The sequence below is a fragment of the Pan paniscus genome, chromosome 22 (genome assembly GCF_029289425.2).
Source record: "Pan paniscus chromosome 22, NHGRI_mPanPan1-v2.0_pri, whole genome shotgun sequence".
NCBI lineage: Eukaryota > Metazoa > Chordata > Mammalia > Primates > Hominidae > Pan > Pan paniscus.
The window spans coordinates 25,379,095-25,402,759 of record NC_073271.2 but is presented as its reverse complement, the minus strand read 5'-3'; the positions used below and the strand labels follow the sequence as shown (position 1 = coordinate 25,402,759).

Below are 23,665 nucleotides of genomic sequence, written 5' to 3'. Positions count from 1 at the left end.
AAATGAGTAGTATTTTTTATGTTGCATAACCTAACAATATTGTATTGTATACTTACAAACCTACTAAGAGTATTTTTCATGTTAAGGATTCTTATCACCAAAAATATAAGAATAATAAATGAAGAGGGTAGATGGAAACTTTCGGAGATGACAAATAGGTTTGTACCATAGATTGTGGTGATGGTTTCATGGGTATATACTAATCTCCAAACTCATTAAGTTGTACACATTAACTATGTATGGCTTTTTGTATAGCAGTCTTACCTCAAGTAATTTTTTTTAATGAGTAGGAATTAACCAATGAAAGTGCTGAACAAAAATTGGGAGGATTCAAGGGACTTTTTTGCAGCCAAAGGCCAAAAATGGACTCTTTTTGCATTTCTGCTGAAACAATCTTTACTAAGTTCATGGATGCCTCCGGCTGCAAGGGAGTGGGAGGAGTGTCTTGAATATTACACGCTTTGCATGGTTTAGTTTGTAATGAGAACTTGCTGCTTAAAGACTAATGAAGACAAAGAAAATAATGAAAAGCTTTAAAATTAAACTTGTGTGAAAGCTTTAGTCTCCAGGAAACTCTAGTCATTTTTAAAAAGCCACTTAGGATTTACTGATAAATAATTCTACTTGCAAAGAATAGAAACATCGTTTATTAAATCTGGACAATATTTACTATATAATAGGGTATGAAATAAAATTTTTCTGTTATCTTATTTTTGGCTGAGCCCCCAAAACCAATTCAATAGATGTCAAATAACCTCCTAGAAGGAATTCTTTATAGGCTTGTCTATGTGGTGTGAACTGAAGAGAGCAAAGAAGGTGTACATTTGGTGCCTGAGAGATACCACATAAGAATGTCTTTTTACCCCCAACAAGAACACTATCGGGAATTACTTTTTCTTGGCAGTGAGTGGAAAGTGAAGCCCAAAGGTCTAGGACAAAAGACACACAAATGTTGTCAGGATTTACAAGGCATGGGAGATCCAGAACATGGTAAATGGCATTGGAAGGTTGAAATGGAGTATACGGTATAGAAGAAGGGTCAGGGGACAAATAGGAAGCGGAAAGACTAAGGGCTTGTTTTCCCATACACAGGTGTGTCTAAGTGTCTGTGTGTGTGCCTGTGTGTGTGTCTATGTGTGTCTGTGTGTGTCTGTATGTGTCTATGTGTGTATCTGTGTGTGTCTACGTGTGTGCCTGATGTGTCTGTGTGTGTCTGTATGTCCGTGTGCATGTGTGTGTGCCTGTGTGTGTCTGTGTATATGTCTGTGTGTCTGTATGTGTGTCTGTGTATATGTCTGTGTGTCTGTATGTGTGTCTGTGTATATGTCTGTGTGTGTGTCTGTGTGTGCGTGTCTGTATGTGTGTCTCCATATGTGTCTGTGTGTGTCTGTCTGTGTGTGTCTGTCTGTGTCTGTCTGTGTGTGTGTGTCTGTGTGTGCCTGTGTATATGTGTGTGTGTCTGTATGTGTCTGTGTCTGTATGTGTCTGCGTGTGTGTCTGTGTCTGCAGTGTCTGTACTTGTGTCTGTGTGTCTGTGTGTGTGTCTATGTGTGTCTGTGTATGTGTCTGTATATATGTCTGTTTGTAGTGTCTGTATTTGTGTCTGTGTGTGTGTCTGTGTCTGCATGTGTGTCTGTGTGTCTGCAGTGTCTGTACTTGTGTTTGTGTGTGTGTCTGTGTGTGTGTCTGTATATATGTCTGTATGTGTGTTTGTATTGTCTGTATTTGTGTCTGTGTGTGTGTCTGTGTGTGTGTCTGTGTCTGTATGTGTGTCTGTTTGTGTCTGTATGTGTGTCTGTGTATGTGTCTGTGTATATATGTCTATGTGTCTGTGTGTCTGTATGTGTCTGTGTGTGTGTGTGTCTGTGTGTGTGTCTGTATGTGTCTGTGCGCATGTCTATGTGTTTGTGTGTGTGTGTGTGTGTGTGTGTGTGTGAGAGAGAGCATGTATCTATGCCTCCATGTGTGGCAGCAGCAAGGAATGCAGAGGGTTGCAGGGGCAAAGCAGGCGGGATATTGCCAAAAAGAGGAAATCAACTCTTTTGCATGAGTGCGTAAGAGTTCAACTTTTCCACATTTCAATGTCTCTTTATCCATTTTCCAAAATCATCTTAATTCTATAATTGAAAGGTAAATATATTTAAATCCCATGAAGGTACTTCCACATATTAGTGTACATCGTGGGCTATTCTGAGGTGATTCATGCTTCAGAGAAGATGAATATTGGTATTTTTTGCATCTTAGTATGGAGGGTTAGGAAAAATATTTTAAATGTATTTATATTCCTTGTTCTTTCTAAATCATGTACCTCACAATTTTGAGATTTCTCCAACCAGAGACAATTAATTAGTTCAGTGGAATTATCATGGTGCACCAGTTTCAAAACCTAAAGAGAGTGTTAGAATATCTATGCATGATTTGCTAGGAGGTGACTTGAACCTCATCTACGTCACCTTCCTTCAGTTTCCATTCAGGAGGAGTACAAAGATTAATAGTGATTTCTTTGTATGTTTGTCCCACCTCCCCCTGGGAGAGTAGCTGGAGCGCTTCTCTCCCATTCTCATATTGCCTTAGTTAGTTCAGACTGCCATAACAAAAATGTCATAGGCTGAGTGGCTTAGGCAACAGAAATTTATTTCTCACAGTTTTGGAGGCTGGAAGTGAAGACCCAGGTGCAGGCCGAATCAGTTCTTGGTTATGTCCTCACATGGTGGAGAGAGAGGAAGCAAGCGCTCTCATGTCTCTTAAAAGGGCACCAGTCCCATCATACGGGCTCCACCTAATTACCTCCTGAAGTCTCCACCTCCTCATACCATCATCTTAGGGATTACAGTTTCAGCATATGAATTTAGGCGGGGCGGAGGACACACGTTCAGTCCATAGCGCATGCCAAATGAGAGTCTTCAGAATAACTGCTTATAGAGACTGGGGTGTCTGGCAGGAAGGGAGTAAGACAGCTTACTACTACCACACCCTTCCCATCGTCCCCCACCCCTAGCCAGCTGGAGCCAGCTAAATTGGGGCAGGTTCTGGGCCCCAGCAACAGCACGGGCCCTGAGAGGAACTAGAGTTTCCTGGACTTACAGGGACACAGGACAGGTGCCTGATTCTCATCTGACAAAGTCTAATGAGAGGCCAGCTAGAGCTCCCTTCTAAGCAAAGTGAAGAGAAGCAGCCTACACCTTCATACCCTGTCTGAGGCCAGGTGCTGAGTGCTCTATGGGTTAAATGGAGACTATGGAAGGTAACCATCTTGGGAAGACTTGAAAGGGCCATATAGAAGGCATCTGCCTGGCAGGGCAAAGCAACCCCTAAAGGAGAGGCTATGGGATCCGATCAGATGAGGCTGCTAAGCAAGGCTCATAAGCAGTCATCTGATCACATGGCTTACTTCACAACCAAGTCTTTCATACTCAAAGCCAGAGAACAAGGTAGTGAGAGGACCCTTTGGGCATTTTCAGAAACTACCTCATGAGAGAAAGTGTGGAGGGTGCATTTGGGCATCTGCCTCCCAGAGGGCTGGAAACAGCCAGTTGTAACAGTGCCAGCCAACTAAGACTGTGCTATGCCTCTAGTCTTCCCACTCTCCTGCATTCTACCCTAGAGGCGTGAGGAACCGTGGATGAGAGAAAAGGTGGTCAGGAGGACCAGAGAAGCTGACCGCAACACCCCTTCCCCACTGTAGGCTTCCAGGACCCAGGCACCTGAGCTGTGGGGGATGGGAGAAGGTTTAAATTGGACAAGTGATTGAAAGTTTGATGTTACCCTAGGTTGGACTTTTTGTTTCCAATTTTTTAAATTGTGTTAAAATACATATAACTAAAATTTACTGTCTTAGTCATTTTTAAGTATATGTTCAGCGGTATTAAATACATTTATAATGCTATACAACCATTATCACCATCGATCTCCGTAACTCTTCAGTAAAACTAAAATTCTGTACACATAAACCACTAACTCTCCACTTTCCTCTCCCCCTTGCCCTTGGGAAACACCATTCTACTGTCTCTATCAATTTGCCTACCCTAAGTGCCTCATATAAGTAGAATCAAACAATATTTGTCTTTTTATGACTGGTTTATTTCATTTAACGTAATATCCTCAAGTTCATCCATGTTGTAGCATATTTCAGAATTTCTTTCCTTTTTAAGGCTGAGTAATATTCCTTGTATGTATTTACCACATTTTGCCTGTCTAGCCATCAATCAATAGATAATTGTGTTGCTTCTACATACTAGCTATTGTGAATATAATGCTGCTATAATCATGGGTGTACCATTTTCAATTCTTTGGGTATATACTCAGAAGCATAATTACTGGATCATATGGTAATTCTATTTTTTAATTTTTTGAGGATCCACCATACCATTTTCCACAACAGTGTACCATTTTGCATTCCTACCAATAGTGTACAAGCGTTCCAATTTCTCTACATCCTCACCAACACTTGTGATTTCTGTGTTGTTTTAAATAGTAGCCATCCCAATGAGTGTCAAGTGGGATCTCCTTTTAGTTTTGATTTGTATCTCTCCAGTGACTGGTAATGTTGAACATCTTTTCACATGCTTATTGATCATTTATACACCTTCTTTGAAGAAATGCCTATTCAAGTTCTTTGCCCATTTGAATCAGGTTATTTGTTGTTGTTCAGTTTTAGGAGTTCTCTATATATTCTGGATACTAATCAACCCCTTCTGTGAGTTGCAAATGTTTTCTCCCATTCTGTGGGTTGTCTTTTTAGACAGCTGATATTTTCTTTGATGTCCAATTTTAAAATTTTTCATGAAGCCCAATTTGTTTATTTCTTCTTTTATGGCCTTTGCCTTTGGTATAATGGCCACCAAAAGATTGTTTTCAAATCCAATGTTGTGAAGCTTTTGCCCTGTGTTTTTTCTAAGATTTATATAATTTTAGGTTTTACAAATGGATCTTTGATATACCTTGAGTTAATTTTTATATATGATGTTAGGTAAAGATCCAACTTCATTATTTTACATGTGAATATTGTTTTCCCATGGGCTGGACTTTTTAATACCTGAAAATGGGATCTTTAAGACAAATTTATCCATAGACAGGAAAGAGAAATCTGAGAGGGGGTTTGAAAGAACAAGGCTGACTTCTACTTGGCCTCCTATGTCCAGCCCATTCAAAAAATTGGTTCTACAACCAAAGCACAATTATCAAGTAATGAAACTGGTTTCCTGTGTGGTATATAAACCAACCCTGAAGGAAATACTCCAAGAAAAAAACAGTTTTAAGAAACTCCATTAGCAAGACATTTAAAAATAAAGAAAGAGCTCAAAGGGAGCATTTTGGAGGCTATCACATGTACTAGTTCATTATCTAAAGGCTCTGCCAGTGGTATGATGACAGGTGGGCAGTGTGTGCCTCAAAAAAAATGAGTCACCTTATTTAGACTAATCTCAGATTTTAAACATCAGAAAAGGACAAAATATTTAATCTTTATCACAAAATAAATCAAAGGGCTCAGTAAAGTCATTTAAAAAGAACATAAATCACAATAGAAGAAAACAGAAGATCCAGACATATGGCACCAGCAATGATTTTACCTCCTTCCCTGTGTTCATAATTTCCTCCACCTTTTTTCTATATACAAGCCTGCCTCACAGACCACATGTGTGAGGATATTTTGGACTTTATATCAAGCATTTCTATGACTCATATAACATCATCTGATGGACCACTTATGTCATTATTTCCAAGAAAATAATCTCTAAGGAATGGCACTAAAAATTTGTTCTCATGTAAGGTATTAAAGGTTTTTTTCTATATACATAAACCAGAAAATAGTATTAAGACATAAAAATAATGCTTTAAATTATATGTTAACACCATAAAGAAAATATTCCTAGGGTTGCATTATCCAACCCTGTAGCCACTGGCCACATGTAGCTATTTAAACTTAAATTTTAATTAATTAAAGTTTTAAAAAATTAAGTATTCATTTAGTAGTGGCCACCACATTGGACAGCATATACACAGAAAATGTTTATCATTACAGAAAGTTTTTTTTTTTTTTTTTAGAGACAGGGTCTCACTCTGTTGCCCAGGCTGGAGTGCAGTTTCATAATCTCGGCTCACTGCAATCTCTACCTCCCAAGTTCAACTGATTCCCCTGTTTCAGCCTCCCGAATAGTTAGAACTACAGGGATGCACCACCAACCCCAGCTAATTTTTGTATTTTTAGTAGAGATGGGGTTTCCCATGTTGGCCAGGCTAGTCTTGAACTCCTGACCTCAGGTGATCTACCCACCTGGCCTCCCAAAGTGCTGGGATTACAAGCATGAGCCACCACACCTGGCCTATTACAGAAAGTTGTTTTGGACAACACTGTTCCAGAGTTTCAGAGCCAATCGCTTTGGAAAATTAAAAAAACTGGTGTTTTCTGTGCATGACTAGGTTCTTAATATCTTAATGCTCAAGGAATTTGAGCTTTTGTAAAGTAAGAAGATACGTGATGTCACAGGCTTGTAAAGGCAGAATATTATCCCTCAATTTAGAGGCAGGCTGAGTTCCCTTGATACTTTATTTTAAATTGCTGTATTAAGGCCAAGAGACAGGCAAAAATTCAAAGTTGCGAAACTTCTTCCTAGAAGCCTGAATGCCCTTCAGATTGCTTGCAAACCATGAAAATTCAGCACTGAGGGATTTAAGATGTTGAGTAGTGATCTCATGCACTTAGCTTTTTCACAGAACTTTTCATGGTTTCTCGAATAAACACATAATGCACTTCTTTGTGTCACATTTTTTCCCATATTTGTCATTTTCACTTCCCTTTTACATGATTCATCTTTTAATGTATTAAGATTACATTATTTACTGGCATGCATGGATATTTGTGAGAGTACTGAAGAAGGGAAAACTTACGGGAACTTTTTTTAAATTCTGTTATCTAGAAACTCATTATTTACTTGGAACAAGGAAAATTAGGAGTTTTGAATCGTTGACATTTTACTATTCAGCTCCCTTTCCCCACCAAAGAACAAGCTGAATAAATCTTTGTCAGAATTTAAATTTGTCTTTAACTGCTTCCTCCGGAAACATGCAGAGTATTAGATCATCAAAAATTACATTCATTTGTCTAATGAAAGCATGTCCAAATCTCAGAAGCTTTATCTAATGTCTAACCAGAATATGTGATTTCATCTGCCTACAGTGGAAAAATCTATATGTAGCCTAAAAATTCTCATTATGATATTCTTAAAACTTTATCATAGGGAGACTGGAAGGAGCAAGTACAGTCTCTTTACAAGCAATGTGGCTACCAATCCCCAGCAATACCTCAACCCCATCCTGGAGCAGTAGCGCCGTTAAGGAAGCATCTTTGCTAGAGAAATCTATACATGGGCTTTTTGGTGCTTATGGTGGCTCTCACTATATGGTTCTGACAGTCTGACTTCTGAAACTATTGTGTGTCTACAGCCATACCACTCTGCATGTGCCCAATCTCATCCGAAATTAAACTATTATGATAATGAATGTTATTTTTTGCATAGGCAGAACTTAGATGTTTAACTCTTAGCAACCTTTATTAAATGGAAAGGGATTGTTAACACACCCAGCCCCGTACCTTGTCCCTTCCTATAACTAAAGAAAGACCTAGAGAGACTGACTTTGGAAAACTAATTGACAGTTGCTATGTTTTGAATGTCCCCACAAAAACTCATGTTGACATTTAACTGCCATTGTAAGGGTATTGGAAGGTGGAACCTTTATTTAAGAAGTTAACACTATAAAGAAAATATAAGGGCTCTGCCCTCGTGAATGGATTAATGCCAGTACATTGGAAGTCGGTTAATTATCACAAGAGTGGGCTTCTGATAAAAACCAAAGTTCGGCCCCTATTTCTGTCTCTGTCTCATGGGCTCAATCCCACCTTCCACCCTTTCACCATGGGATGCCACTCACCAGATGCCAGTGCCATTTGGACTTCCTAACCTCCAGAACCATGATCTAAATAAACCTGTCTTTATAAATCATCCATTCTGTTATAGCAGCAGAAAACAGATGAAAACAAGTGTTGAACAATTTATGGAATTTTTAAAATTTTGTAAAGTTTACTGTGGTCTTCTGAGAAATTTCCTAGGTCTAGGCATACTATTGGCATTAAAAAAAAAACCACATATAATATTAGAATTCAGGGAGGGAAAAGAGGAACAAAATTTCGATGGAAGTGAATGGTAAAGATTATGAATTTCCAGGAAGAGAAGTATTGCAAAGAATTCCAGATGGGGCAGGCACCGAAATGAGGTAGAAGAAATGAACCTAAGACATGTCAGGAAGAGGAAGAGTACAAAAGGCTGTAATCAACGCTTTTCAGACTTTAACATGCCTAGGAATCACATTTTGCTACAATGCAGCCTTAGATGAAATAAATCTGGATTAGGGCCTGAGACTCTGCATTTCTAGCAGGCACTCAGGTGATTCCAATGCTCTGCTTTCATAGGCCACATTTTGAGTAACAAAGCTGCAGTCAACTCAGTTACCATAATCACGAGTAACTCACATTTATGTTGATCCTTTGTTGCATAGGACGGTCTCTCTCATAATTTACCTCTTTCGATCATTAGATGAGTAAAACAGGATTCTGTGAAATATCCAGTCTTATTTTATCTCTGTTATGGAAACACAGGGAGGCTCTGAGGACTCAGCATTGCACCACACTCCTGGATTTTTAAGAAACTCTCCTTTTAACAAGTTCTAAAGATCATCTCAAATATTCTACACATCCTTTCCCAAACTGGATGTGATTAGATATGCCAGTGGTAAAAATGTTTCATGCTCAAATAAGTTTGAAAACGTGAGTTACACACAGTTAGATGTTTCTTTACTATAAGACTCTCAGAGTGTTCGATACGAATGTACATCAGAAGTCTTTGAGAGATTTGACCACAGACGCAATGCTTTCTTTGTAGTAAACCTATTAACACCTGCTGGAGAAACTTCCCTACATTGTAAACAGTGAGGTTTTGACTACTAGTTCTGAGGTCTCATTGTTCTTAACTTCATAGATATTACTTTCACCAATGTAATCAGTGACCTATGCTTAAATATAAGTCATTGCTAAGAGAGTTTTCAAAGCTGGCCAGGGCATCCACTTAGAAACAATGATCACCTTTGCACCAGTCGATCAGATGGGGTTGAGCAGAGAACAGCTACTGTAGAAAACGCTGGAAAGAGCATCATGCTGAGAATGTACAAAGGACACATCATACAATTAGGATATTGAAAACCATCATTTTAAATGGTGCACCATAGCTGTAAACCGTAAGGAAATGATAGTGGCAAACAGGACCAGTCTACTGTGTACCAAACAAACAGAATAGCTCATCATAAGTAAGCAGAGAAGCGCCCAACCCAAGGACTGAGGTTTATACAAAAGTTTTCCAAGCACAGCCCATAGTGTCCTGTAATCACTGCCTTTGTGAGTGAAGAGAAAGACCAAAAACTTTCCAGCACAAGACTTTGGAAGTCTGACCTCACCCTTCCCCACTATGATAACTAGGAGAGAAGTTTCTAACTATATAAAATATATGAAACTCAAAGCTAAAAAAAATACCTCTCTGACCTTTCTTTGGACTGGTTATGTTAAAATAAATTGTGAATTGAGGTTTTGCCTACAACAAATGGACATAGAGCAATGATAAGCTACTCTCTAAAATGAATTCTGAGTAAGAAGAAATGAACTCTTTTTATTCTTTTTTTTCTTTTTTTTTTTTCGAGACGGAGTCTCACTCTTTCACCCAGGCTGGAGTGCAAGTGGTGCGATCTCGGCTCACTGCAAGCTCCGCCACCTGGGTTCACACCATTCTCCTGCCTCAGCCTCCGGAGTAGCTGGGACTACAGGCACCCGCCACCACGCCCGGCTAACTTTTTGTATTTTTAGTAGAGGCGGGGTTTCACCGTGTTAGCCAGGATGGTCTCAATCTCCTGACCTCGTGATCCACCCACCTCGGCCTCCCAAAGTGCTGGGATTACAGGCGTGAGCCACCGTGCCCAGCCGAACTCCTTTTTTTATATAAAAAATAAAAAGAGCTTTAACCAAACTGACTTTTTCCTTTTACACACAGAAATAACTGATGCTTTCAAAGTTTAGGAGAAAATTCTAAATATGCTGTCATGATAGCTAATGGAGTTTCCTTGATATCTGTATCAGTCTATTCTCACACTGCTAATAAAGATGTACATGACACTGGGTAATTTATAAAGGAAAGAGGCTTAATTGACTCACAGTTCCACATGGCTAGGAAGGCCTCACAATCATGGTGGAAGGCCTGTGAAGAGCAAAGTCACATCTTACACGGCGACAGGCAAGACACTGTGTGCAGGGGAACTCCCATTTATAAAACCATCAGATCTTGTGAGACTTATTCACTACCACAAGTACAGTAGGAGGGAAACTGACCCTATGATTCAATTATCTCCACCTGGCACCCGGCAGGGGTTATTACAATTCAAGGTGAGATTTGAATGGGAACACAGCCAAACTATAACATATCAATATCAAATTTCCATCTCATAGAAAATTGATATACAATGGTTCTCAAAATTCAGCTGCATCAAAATCACCTAGAGAGCTTGCTGAGATCTACACTGGAGTTTCCGATTCAGTAAAACTGGGATGGGGCCTAAGGATCTGCATTTCTAACAAGTTCTCAGGTGATACTGATGCTGCAGTTCTGGGGGCCACATTTGAATACAGCTGGAATGGGATGAGCCTTAGCAATCAGCTGATCCATATCTTTACCTTACAGATGAGGAAGCGGGGCATAGAGAAGAATTTATCACTGAAGGCGAGGCCAGCAACAGCTACCTTGAACACCCCTGCACTCTGCTCTGTCCTTTTCCACTGTTTTAGTCACATGTCCAGGGTCTCAAAATGTTATACTGCTTTTCCCTACACTCTCTTGTCCATTCCCTTATCAGGAAAAACTATGAAAACTTTACTGTGGGGAAAAAAGATTACCAGGACTCTGTCTGTCTATCCTTCTAGTGTATCTTTGCCTTGTACTCCCTTTCAGCTGCTTCACTACTCTCAATATTGTCAAAAACTAATAACACAAATGATGCTTGCCTGAAGAAATGAAAGTGAATTGGGCCCTGTGAAATACAATTGATTATTGGGCTGTAGGTATTAACCCAATATGCCTGTAAAATGATTTCAGCATTCTCAATTCCCTCTGTGTGTATGTGTATTTAATTCTCTTTTGAATGTATAGTATCTTAATATGCTCCACAATAAATAAAGAGTTAAATAAAGTCTTTGGCGTGTGTTCATTTACTATTTTTATAATTTTTGTGTCATGGTTCATGTTTTTTTAAAAAACTTACCTTTTAACATGCTAAAAAAGATAGTACTTCTTGAATGGTAGAATAAAGACCATCAAAAATCTGCTCATCCATAAAAGCAATGAGATCAGTGGCAAAAATTGTCAAAATTAACTTTTTCAGAACTCTGGAAATTAACTAAAAGATTGCAAAATGTCAACGACTGTTTAGTCAGGAAAAAATGGCTGAATCTTGGTAAGACCAGTGAGCTATTTTGTGGCATTTTAACTTGACCTAATCCCACTCCCCCACCCCAATGCCATGGTAACATTGAAAACCAACAGCCTCGCAACTACGGTAGCTATGAAAACCAGCAGCCTGGCAGCCACTGGAGAGGGTCAAATGGATATGGATATAAAACTTCCCCCAAATCTCATAATTTTTAAGACTTGACCTGTGTGGCAGTTCACTGAAAATATCCGTTCTCAGGGCTTTTCCGTATTTGACCTAACCCAGAATTTGTTCTGTGCCAACAGCCCTATCCCTAGGACATTTGTTTAAAAAAAAAAAATAGGTGGCAATTATTTCACATTGCAGCTGCCTGAGACAATGTTACTGGTTGGAGCTAACAGGAAACCGACCAAAACACAACAACCAAGGAATTAAGATGTCCATAAGAGACTTTGGAAAGCAAACACATATTCCTGCAAATACAGAAGGTCATTCACATGTGCAGGGCTGTGTACCTGCACAGGAAAGACCTGAGAAGGTCCTAATTCCTCACCTCTGGCTTACCTTAAGATTACATACAAGCAGGAAGAAAGTTTAAGGCAAAGTTGTAAACTGCCTGTAGGAATATTAAAGATATACCCCAACCCACACATATATCCCATCACCCAAAACTGGGAAACTTATTGGTTCAAGGAATGTAAGGAAATCTCTGTCTAATCATTAACTGACTACCAATCTAACCAGGCAGAGACTTCAATGGCTGCATATAAAAGAAGAATACAGACTTTACAGAATTAGTGCAGGAAAGTCACTAAAAAAACGAATAAACAAACTAATAATAGTAAGAAAAAATAGCAACAATAACAACAAACTTTGGGGAGAAGACAGCATCCAATTTCCCGAATAGACATATTATTTAAAATGTCCAGTTTTTAACAAAAACAGAGAGACACACATACACACACAAAAAAGAATGTCCTGTGCAAAAGAAAACAAGCAGTAAATTCTCCTTGACAAAGTCCAGACTTTGGATTTAGCAAACAAAGATTTTATTTTGCTTTTTGTTTTATAATTTGATGTTTTCTTTTAGACTCAGTGGGTACATGTGCAAGTTTGTTGCATGGGTATACTGTGTGATACTGAGGTTTGGGGTATGAATAATCCTGTAACCCAGGTAGTGAGTATAGTACCCAATAGTTGCTTTTTTTTTTTTTCACCCTTGCCCCCTCCCTCCCCTCCTCTTCTAGTAGTCCCCGGTGTCTATTTTTGCCATATATATGTCCGTGAATACTCAATAAACAATGACCTTTAATCATCTAATGAACTAAAGGAAACCACATCTAAAAAATTAAAACAAAGTGTGAGAATAATGTCTCATCAAACAAAAATATCTATTAAAAGATGTAAATTATTGTTTTAAGAGAATAGAAATTCTGAAGTTGAAAAGTATAACTGAAATTAAAATCACTAGATGGGATTAACAACAAATTTGAACTCATAGAAGAAACAATCAGTGAACTTGAAGATAGGCCAATTGTGATTATCCAGGACCAGAAAGAAAAAAGATTAAAAAAAATAATAACAAGCTTCAGAAACCTGTGGGACACTATCAAGCATACCAACATATGGCAGTCCAAGAGAAGAAAAGATAGATAAAAAGACAGAAATATCATTTGAAAAAATAATGGCCAAAAATTTTCCAAATTTGGTCAAACATATTACACAGTCAAAAATCTAAATAAATTCAAGTAGAATAAACTCAAAGAGATCCACAGTGAGTTACATTGTAATCTGACTGTAAAAAGACAAAGACAAAGCAAGAATCTTGAAAGCAGCAAGAGAGAAATGGCTTACCACATACAAAGGATTCTTAGTAGGATTAACTGTTGGCTTTTCATCAGAAACCATTGAGATCAGAAGGAAATGGGAGTTAATATATTCAAAGTGCTGAAAGAAAAAGATTGTCAATCAAGAATTCTATATTAAGCAAAAGTGTCTTTCAAAAATGAAGGAGAAAGTAAGATATTCCCAGATAAACTAAAACTAAAATAATTCATCAGTAGCAGACATGCCATATAAGAAATACACATCACTCCAATCACTAAAATCAGAAACGATAAAGAACATCATTAAGTTGTTTAAAGAAATAAAAGGATTATAAGAAAATACTACAAACAATTGTGTGCTAACAAATTAAATAACCTAGATGAGGTAGCCAAATTCCTAGAAAGATACAAACTACCAAAACTGACTCAAGAAGAAACTGAATATTCAAATAGACCTATAATAAGTAAAGAGATTGAATTAGTAATCCAAAAGCTTCTCACAAAAAGTCCAGGCTCAAGTGATTTCAATAATGAATTCCACTGAATAATTTAGAAAGAATGAAGATCACTCACAAACTTTTCTGAAAAGGTGGAAGAGAAAGGAACATTTCCCAGCTAATTCTATGGAGGCCATATCACCATAATACCATAATCAGATATAGATATCAAAAGAGAAAAAAACACAGACTAATATCTCTTACGAATATAGATGCAAAAATCCTCAACAAAAGTGTAGCAGGCCATATTGAACAACATATAAAATGGATTATACACCATGACTAAGTGAGATTATCCCAGGAATGCAAGGTTGGCTCAACATAAGAAATCTATCAATGTAATATAGCATATTAGTAGAATTAAAGATAAACCCACATAATCATCTCAATACATTTTCTTAAAGCAATTGATGAAATCCACCCCCACCCCCACAGCAAACTAAGCATAGAAGAGAAGTTTCTCAACCCAATAAAGGCCATCTATGAAAAACCTCTAGCTAACATCATGCTTAATGGTGAAAGAAAGTTCAGGAACAAGATAAGGATGTCTACTCTCACCACTTCTAGTCAACATTGTATTGAAGGTTCTAGCCAGAGCAGCTAGGCAGAAAGAAAGAAATAAAAGGTAAGCACACATATATTCCATCAGCAAAGACTGGGAAACTTAGTGGTTCAAAGCATTTAAGAAAATCTCTGTCTAATAATTAGCTGACTGCTAATCAGACTAGGCAGAGACTTCAGTGGCTGCACATAAAAAAGAACGCAGACTTCACAGATTACAAAGGAAGAAGTAAAATTGTTTCTATCTGCAGATGATGTAATCTTGTATATATAAAATCCTAAGGAAAATCTACCAAAAAACTATAAGAATCTAACAAACCAGCATAATAAGGTTGCAGAATAGAAGATCAATATACGGAAATGAATTTTATTTCTATAAAATAGCAATAAACAATAAGAAATACAATAAAAAACAATTTTGTTTGCAAAAGTATAAAAGAAAACCTCAGGAATAATTTTTTTTAAGTAAAAGACTTGTACACTGAAAATCTGTAAAAGATCATTGAAAGAAGTTAAAGAAGATCTAAATAAATGGGAAGATACCTCATGTTCATGGATCAGAAGACTTACTTCTGTTAAGGTGGCAATATTTCACAAATTAATCCACATATTCAACTCAATCCTTCTCAAAATCTCAGCTATGTTTTTTCAGAAATTGACAAGCCAATCCTAAAATTTGTATAAGAACTCAAAGGAACCACAATAACCAAAACAACCTGGAATTGTAGGACTTAGGCTTATCAGTTTCAAAACTTATTACAAAACTGCAGTGACAAAGACAATGTAGTACTGGCATAAGCATAGACATATAGATCAACAGAATAGAATTGGATTCAGAAATAAACTCTTACATTTATAGGTCAAATGATTTTTCAGCAAAGATGTCAAGAAAATTTAATGAAGAAACAGTAGTATTTTCAACAAATGGTGCTGGGACAACTAAATATCCATATGCAAATGAATAAATTTGAAGCCCTACTTCACACCATATACAAAAATTCATAGACCTAAACATAAGGGGTAAAACTATAAAAGTCAACCATAGACCTAAATATAAGAGGTAAAACTATAAAAGTCTTAGAAGAGGCCGGGCATGGTGGCTCATGCCTATAATCCCAGCACTTTGGGAAGCCAAGGTGGGTGGATCACCTGAGGTCAGGAGTTTGAGACCAGCCTGGCCAACATGGTGAAACCCCATCTCTATTAAAAATATAAAAACTAGCCAGGCATGGTGGTGGGTGCCTGTAATCCCAGCTACTCAGGAGGCTGAGGCAGGAGAATTGCTTGAACCCAGGAGATGAAAGTTGCAGTGAGCCGACATGGTGCCACTGCACTCCAGCCTGGGTGACAGAGTGAGACTCTGTCTCAAAAAAAAAAAAAAGTCTTAGAAGAAAGCATAAGAGTAAATCTTCATGACATTGGGTTAGGCAATGGTTTCTTAGATTTGTGAATCCAAAGGTACCTGAGACAGGTCTCAATCAATTTAGAAAGTTTATTTTGCCAAGGTTAAGGATGCACCCGTGACACAGCCTCAGGAGGTCATGATGGCATGTGCTCAAGGTGGTCGAGTATAGCTTGCTTTTATCTATTTTAGGGAGACATAATACATCAATCAATACATGTAAGATGTACATTGTTTCGATCTAGAAAGGCAGGACAACTTGAAGTTGGGCTTCCAGCTCATAGGTAGATTTTAAAGATTTTCTGATTGGCAATTGGTTGAAAGAGTTAAGTTATTATCTAAAGACCTGAAATTAATAGAATGGAATGTCTAGGTTAAGATACGTGGTGGTGGAGACCAAAGTTTTATCATGCAGATGAAACCTCCAGGTAGGAGGCTTCAGAGAGAATAGATGGTAAATGTTTCTTGTAAGACTTAAGGTCTGTGTTGATGTTAGTGCTGGAAGGCTTTTCCTGAATTCCAAAAGGGAAGAGGATATATAATGAGGCACTTCTGACCCTCCCTTCCCATCATGGCCTGAACTAGTTTTTCAGGTTAACTTTGGAATGCCCTTGGCCAAGAGGAGTGGTTCATTCAGATGGTTGAAAGGCTTAGAATTTTATTTTTGGTTTACAGACTGATACTGTTTGGCTGTGTCCCCAGCCAAATCTCATCTTGAATTGTAGCTCCCATAATTCTGTTGTGTTGTGGGAGGGACCCAGTGGGAGACACTTGAATCATGGGGGGAGCTTCCCCCATACTGTTCTCATGGTAGTGAATAAGTCTCATGAGAGCTGATGGTTCTATAAGGGGAAACCCCTTTTGCTTGGCTCTCACTCTTCTCTTGTCTGCCACCATGTGAGATGTGACTTTCACCTTCTGCCATGATTGTAAGGCCATCCTAGCCACATAGAACTTTCGAGTCCAATAAACCTCTTTCTTTTGTAAATTACCCAATCTCGGGTATGTCTTTTTTTTTTTTTTTTTTTTTTTTTTTTGAGATGGAGTCTAGCTCTGTTGCCCAGGCTGGAATGCAGTGCTGCAATCTCAGCTTACTACAACCTCCACTTCCTGGGTTCAAGCTATTCTCCTGCCTCAGCCTCCCAAGTAACTGGGATTACAGGCATGTGCCACAATGCCCAGCTAATTTTGTGTGTTTGTGTGTATTTTTAGTAGAGATGGGGTTTCACCATGTAGGCCAGGCTGGTCTTGAACTCCTGACCTCAAGTGATTCACCCACCTTGGCCTCCCAAAGTGCTGGGATTACAGGTGCAAGCTACCATGCCTGGTCATGGGTATGTCTTTATCAGTGGTCTGAAAAGGGACTAATACACAGATATAACACCAAATGTACAAGCAACAAAAGAAAAAGCAGATAAATTGGATTTCATAGAAATCAAAAACCCCGTTTCTAAGGACACAATCAATAAAACAAAAAGACAACGCACAGAATTGGAAAAATATATGTGCAAATAATATATATAATAAAAGACTGAATATACAATGCAGAATATATGAAGAACTCCTAGAGATTAACAATGAAAAGACAACCCAATTAAGAAATAAACAATTTGATAGACATGTCTTCAAATATGTCCAAATGGCCAATGAGTACATAAAAACGTGCTTGTCATTAGGGAAATACAAATAAAAATTACAATGCGACACCACTTGACACCTACAAGTGAGGACAGCAAACCAGTCCTCACTCTCCTAGAAGGTATGACTTTTCATTCTGTTCCTCACCAAGACCATCACTTCCCACTGCCCCACATTTTCTCCTGCCTCTCCTCTATTTTCCCATCGCTAGTGATAGAAATGACCCAGGCAGTTGCCCCAGATTGAAACGGGAAAGTTTCCTGATCCCTCTCGCAGGACATGCAACAGAGGTATGGCTCACCTGTTCAGTCGACAGCACTGCTCTTCAGTTGTCACCATTGCTCAAACCCCTGATGGGAGGGGAAACACACAGACTGACAGGTGTAGGAGCCGGGGCAAGTGCTTTGGGCTCCAGCCCCGTATCTAGGGGTGGGTGCCTGCGGCCCCTTTTTGCAAGGGCAGAGGACCAGTATGGCAGCTTTCTGTATCCCCAGCTCTTGCTCAGCATCCCAGAAGAATCAGGTGACCCATGGGCTTGAAGGATGAATGTGGGGTTTTACTGAGTGATGGAGGTGGCTCTCAGCAGGATGGATGGGGAGCTGGGAGGAGGATGGAGTGGGAAGATGATCTTCCCCTGGAGTTTGGCCATCCAGCAGTCAAACTCCCCTCCAACCACCCCCAGCTGAGCTCCTCTCAGCGTTCAGATGTTCCTTCTCTTCTCTCTTTCTCTGCTGCGCTGTTTGTCTGCTTGTCTCCTCATCTGCTCATCTGCTTCTGGAGCCTGGGGTTCAGGGTTTATATGGGTACAGGATGGAGGGGCATGGCGAGCCAAAAGCCAACTTTTGGGGCACATAATGCCTGTTCCCACTTACGGCCACGGGTCTCAAGGCTTGAGGGTTGGGACTTTGCCGGGGAACCACCCTCTTCTACCCAATATTTCCCTGTCTTCTGTCCATATCAAAATCACCTTCTCTCCTCCACAACAGAAATCAGGGTTTTCCCCTCTTCCTTCCCAGATTTATCTCTGTGGCAAGTATTTTTGTCTCCAGAAGTCCTATTCTCATTGCCCAGCCAAATGGCTAAAGGAACATCACCCCACCAGCTGTTAGAACCGTGGTGAAGGATGGGAAAATATGTCCCTGGTAACCAAACAGGAAAGCCAACTGAACCTTCCCCACAGAAACATTACACGCACCTCAGCCATTTGGGTGTAGGATAGCCTTGAGTGGATAGTCTAGCAGTCCTAACAATCATCGAGGATGTATATGTAAAAAATGGAAACTACGTTTTCACTTTCAAACAACCAGCTCATAAATGAATGTTTGGATCAGACCCATTCTTCTATTTTTCAGTCAAATAATTTTTTATTTTTATTTTTTGGTATCTAACCTTGTTTTGATTCTTGTTGTTGTCAATCAGTTCGACACTGCATTCCTCCAGAAACTCATGAGTATGTTTTGAAAACTTTGTTCCTGTGACCCAGGACCTTGGCTAGAAAGAGTCATCGTAGCACAAGAGGAAGATGGAGCAGGGGTTTTCCTGAGGGTGTGGCAATAGCAGTGACTCATGCTACTTCCTTTTTCTAACCCTTTCCATTAGTGGGGTGGGGGAAAGTCACAGTCAGACCTGGGGAAAGCCGTCTTTATTTAGAGGGTGCCCCTAGTGTAGTGATGGCTTTTTGCTTTCTTTTTGCCACAGTGCAAAGCAGGGAAATAAAAATGCACAGCACGATAGCGAGAGTTTAGAACTCTAACTATAAGACAGCCAAAAAAAAGTCATTTATAAAAGAATGCAACATACGCTAAAATTAGTTCCCTAGTGTATGCAAAAAAGAAAGTCAAACTCAGCACATTTCTTTTTGTGTAGTCAGGTACTAAATGTCTCTTGCAGCATATGAAGTGGATAAAGAGAACAGAGACGAAGAAGAAAGGAGAGAGAGGAGTGCAAAGAAGAAAATAAGTGTGGACATAAATTAGCTTTTCAGTGTGTGTAGTCTAGATACTATCTTAGTTCCCCAAACAATGTTTGCTTTGTGATTTCACTGCATAACTCTTTCAGATGTTTTCTCTCTGAATGGCTAGAAGTCAACAGCTCTAGACCCTAACTCTGTAAAAGCAAAGGACTCAAGTCCTCTTCAAGTCTTCCCACTTATAAAAAGGGGAATAAATGAGAGTTTTATATCTTGTGAGCTTTTTAAAGCATTTCACAGAAATTAAACATCAGTGATTACATAAAGTTATATATAACTTTTCAAACTGAGGGGAAAGAAGCCAAGTTGTTGAGGAAACCATAGCCAAAGAAGTATGGCTGTTTAGTTCCCTGAACCACGCTTTTGAAATACTATAATCGAAATCATCCAATGAAACTTGTTTGCTTAAATTTTTTTTACTTTATTGAAAAGAGGGGCTGAGAGGAAGGAAGGCATGAACTGCTATTTCACAAATTAGCATAATTACATCCACTGTATATGCTATTATGGAAATTAAATTTAAGAAATTATAGCTAAAACACCTAGCACGGCGTCTGGCACCTGTTAAGGGATCAATAAGACTCAGGTGTCACAGTTTTTATTATTATTGCTGTTATTATCATTGTGATTATTATAGAGGGGGATCTGTGAGTTACAAGGAGATTGCTGGTAGTTGGATAACTGACCCAAATCATTCCAAATTCTCATGTTGTATTTCATGGACCATGTACAGAAAATAGAATGACAGTTCCATTTTTGTGTCAAATTGTAATTAGTTAACGCCATGCCCTCAAAAGAAACCTTGATTTTTATATTATTATCCAAAATGAATTTCATTCCCAAACTCTTGAATGTGAATATCTTTGACCTGTAGGAGATGAAAATATGCCTGTTTGGCATAAGGATTATTTTGAGCTATTTTGAGAAATTGCAGACACAGGAGAAGCTCTGAAAACAGAGTAAAAGTTACCCTTTTGTAAGAAAAATGTATATCTGTAAAGGAAATCTCCATTTGTAAGTGTCTTCCTCTCTGTACCAGGATGAGAAGGATGACTAAATCATTAGAGACTCAGTGGAGAAGGCACCAACTTAGATCTGCATAACAAACTTGACCTTTGCTTACTGTGTTTTCCTGGGCGTCTCACCATAACTGGCCTTCCCCTCACCCTTCTGTCTTTGTTTCAGTGGAAGATAGGATTTAAGCCTGAATTCAAAGCCATGTCTTTGAGATTTGTTCATTTCTCTAAGTTACTCCCAGGTATACAGAAGATACACGTTATGAAACGTCCTTTTTTCCCTCGTTAATCAGTCTTTTGTTGCGGCGGTCTGCCCCAGCTAAAAGATATGCAGAGTAGAGAGAAATGTTTTCCCCCTACAGCCCCCAATACTTAATTTTATTCACTAATTTCTGGATCTTGATTTATTAATCATTGAAAAGGTGTCAGATGCACCAAAATCACCCTGGTAAAGAAAGAATACGTAGAGAAAAAAGGTGAAATGCTTTGTCTAGCTCATCCGTCTGGGTTATCTGTGCCTTTGTTTGCCTCTGATTGGGCTATTTCACAACTCTTTAGACACAGAAGTTACCTTGGAGAAAATTGATTGGAATGCAAATAATCTCTGTCCATGAAAATGCAAATTGGGTTTGTGTGGATATTGACCAGTTTTGCCAGTTTTGCATTTGTTTGTAAATTCATTTCACATTCCTTATTTAACCATAAATGTGTGGTTCTCTTTTGAACTCCTTGCAACATCTATTTATCACCTTATTAATTCCTGAGTTGAATCCGACACATTTATTTTATATTGTATGAAAGTTGTAATTTTATCCTCATTTAAAACGTATTCTTTAATGAATATAAACGGCAAACTTACGTGATTCATTGAGGAACACATCTGAAATTCAAACATGTTCCTTTCCTTGCAAGTTTTCTCTCCAAGGCCAGAATTGCATCCTTCCTGTGTCATCCAGATAGTCATTGTCAAAGAATCAGTCAATCAAAGATGGCTTTGTAAGCTTGCTGAATAAATAACAGAGTCCTGGACATTTTTGAATAGCTTCTTCTGTTCAACAAAAAACAACTTGCAAGGCTAGGCGCGATGGCTCACGTCTGTAATCTCAGCACTTTGGGAGGCTGAGGTGGGCGGATTGCTTCACCTCAAGAGTTCAAGACCAGCTGGGAACATGGTGAAACCCCAACTCTACTAAAAATACAAAATTAAAATTAAAATTAGCCGGGTGTGGTGGTGCATGCCTGTAGTCCCAGGTACTCGGGAAGCCGAGGTGGGAGGATCACTTGAGCCCGGGAGGCAGAGGTTGCGGAGAGCCGAGATTGCGCCACTGCACTCCAGCCTGGGCAACAAACCTGGGCGACAAAGTGAGACCCCGTCTCAAAAAAACAAACAAACAAAAAAACAAAACAACCTGCAAAGCTTCTAAGGCAACCTGTTGTTCCCAGTGGTTACTCCAATGTACTTGTGGTGAATCCACAGGCGTCTGCAGCAACTTCAATTCTTGCCTCCTCAGATGAAAGAATTCGACTGAGGGGCATAAAGCAGAAAAAAAGACTAAGGCAAGTTTCAGCACAGGAGTGGAAGTTTATTTAAAAGGCTTTAAAACAGGAAAGAAAGTTCACTTGTAAAAGACCCAAGAGGGTGCCTGAAGGTCAAAAAGAGAGCGTTTAACCTTGATCCTCGGGCTTTACAGGCTTGCCTCTTTCCCATAATTCCTCCCTTAGGGTGGGCTTCCCGCATGCGCAGTGCCCTCCTTACTTCTGGGAATTGAGCACACAGTGAGTTTAAGAAGTTGTATACAGCCGCGTCTGAGCCTTCCTTCCCTTTTTTCCGATGGAGTGTCCCCAAAAGGTCATACTCCGCCAACTTGTCTCTTACGGTACATGCCCAGGAGGCTGCCTTCCCTGGCATCTGCATTCAATTAACACTTTAATGTTAACAGCTGTGGATCATCAGGAGATTGTCTCTCCCTGGCACCGGCTGCTGAATTATCATTGCTAGAGAGGCAGTGTGATAATTGTCAAACCATCCCCGGACATTCCTAGTGGGTGGGGGAAAAGCGCTCTCCTGCCCCACTCATGCCTATCTAACTACCTGTAACAATACGAATAAGTTGCTAACAGATCATAAGTAAGCATTACCAAAAGGAAAGTAAGATCTGTTTAGGGGGCTTCTTGGAGAGAAGATTTGCAAACAAAATTTGGTTTAAAAGGGGATGATAATATTAGTTCATCTCATCGGAGTGTATGCAAAACAAACTCTTCAATGTTTTTATTAAAATTTGGCTAATGTCTTTTGAGAAAGCAAAATTTTGAAAAATTTTGTTTTTAGTTTTTATTTTTACAATTGTATTTTAAAACTTATAGAAACACAACTGTTCAGCAGCTTTTCTCTAGAGAGTATGTTGCTAAAATTTTAGGCCTTTCTTTTTACTGAATTTAATTTTATGTAATTACAGACGAGTATTTTATAGCTATAATACCATTCCAGTTATGTAAGTAATATTTTATGTAATTGAAATAATTATGTGGGAGGAATTTAGTCAACTCAACTGTATAACCATTCATGTAGTTTATAGAATTATAAAAGTTTTAGACATATTTCTATGTGAATGTGTAGTGTCTTTGCAAAAACAGCACCAAACTATAATCATATAAGTAGCTGAAGGTTTTAATGATTTAATGAATATTTAATTATTTAATTTAATTTAATAAATAATGACCATCTAATAAATATGGCTAATAATGTTTGTGGTAGCAAGTATAAGAATTTGTGTTTGTTGGCTGGGTGCGGTGGCTCACGCCTATAATCCCAGCACTTTGAGAGGCCGAGGTGGGCGGATCACCTGAGGTTGGGAGTTCGAGACAAGTCTGACCAACATGGAGAAACCCCGTCTCTGCTGAAAATACAAAATTAGCCAGGCATGGTGGTGAACACCTATAATCCCAGCTACTCGGGAGGCTGAGGCAGGAGAATCGCTCGAACCCGGGAGGTGGAGGTTGCGGTGAGCCGAGATGGTGCCATTGCACTCCAGTCTGGGCAATAAGAGCAAAACTCCATCTCAAAAAAAAAAAAAAGAAAAAAAAAGAATTTGTGTTTGTCATCAATGTGATCAGTGTGGAACATTTAATAAAAGGTTACAGAAACCTAATGAGAGCTTATTAGGATGAAATACATGTGTTTTAAAAACTATTAATATTTATCTTACTTGTGAATATGTTTCATGCATTGCCTGTTA

General features: G+C 38.9%; 1 long non-coding RNA gene across 1 annotated transcript in view; it reads right to left on the bottom strand.

The window, feature by feature from the left end:
* The window catches only part of LOC130541106 (uncharacterized), a 97,867-nt gene extending 75,420 nt beyond the window's left edge, over nt 1–22,447 (bottom strand). Inside the window, exon 1 of the long non-coding RNA XR_008955139.2 lies at nt 21,289–22,447. This is a non-coding gene — a long non-coding RNA (uncharacterized LOC130541106). The remainder of the gene's footprint in view (nt 1–21,288) is intronic.
* Nucleotides 22,448–23,665: the final 1,218 nt, after the last annotated feature.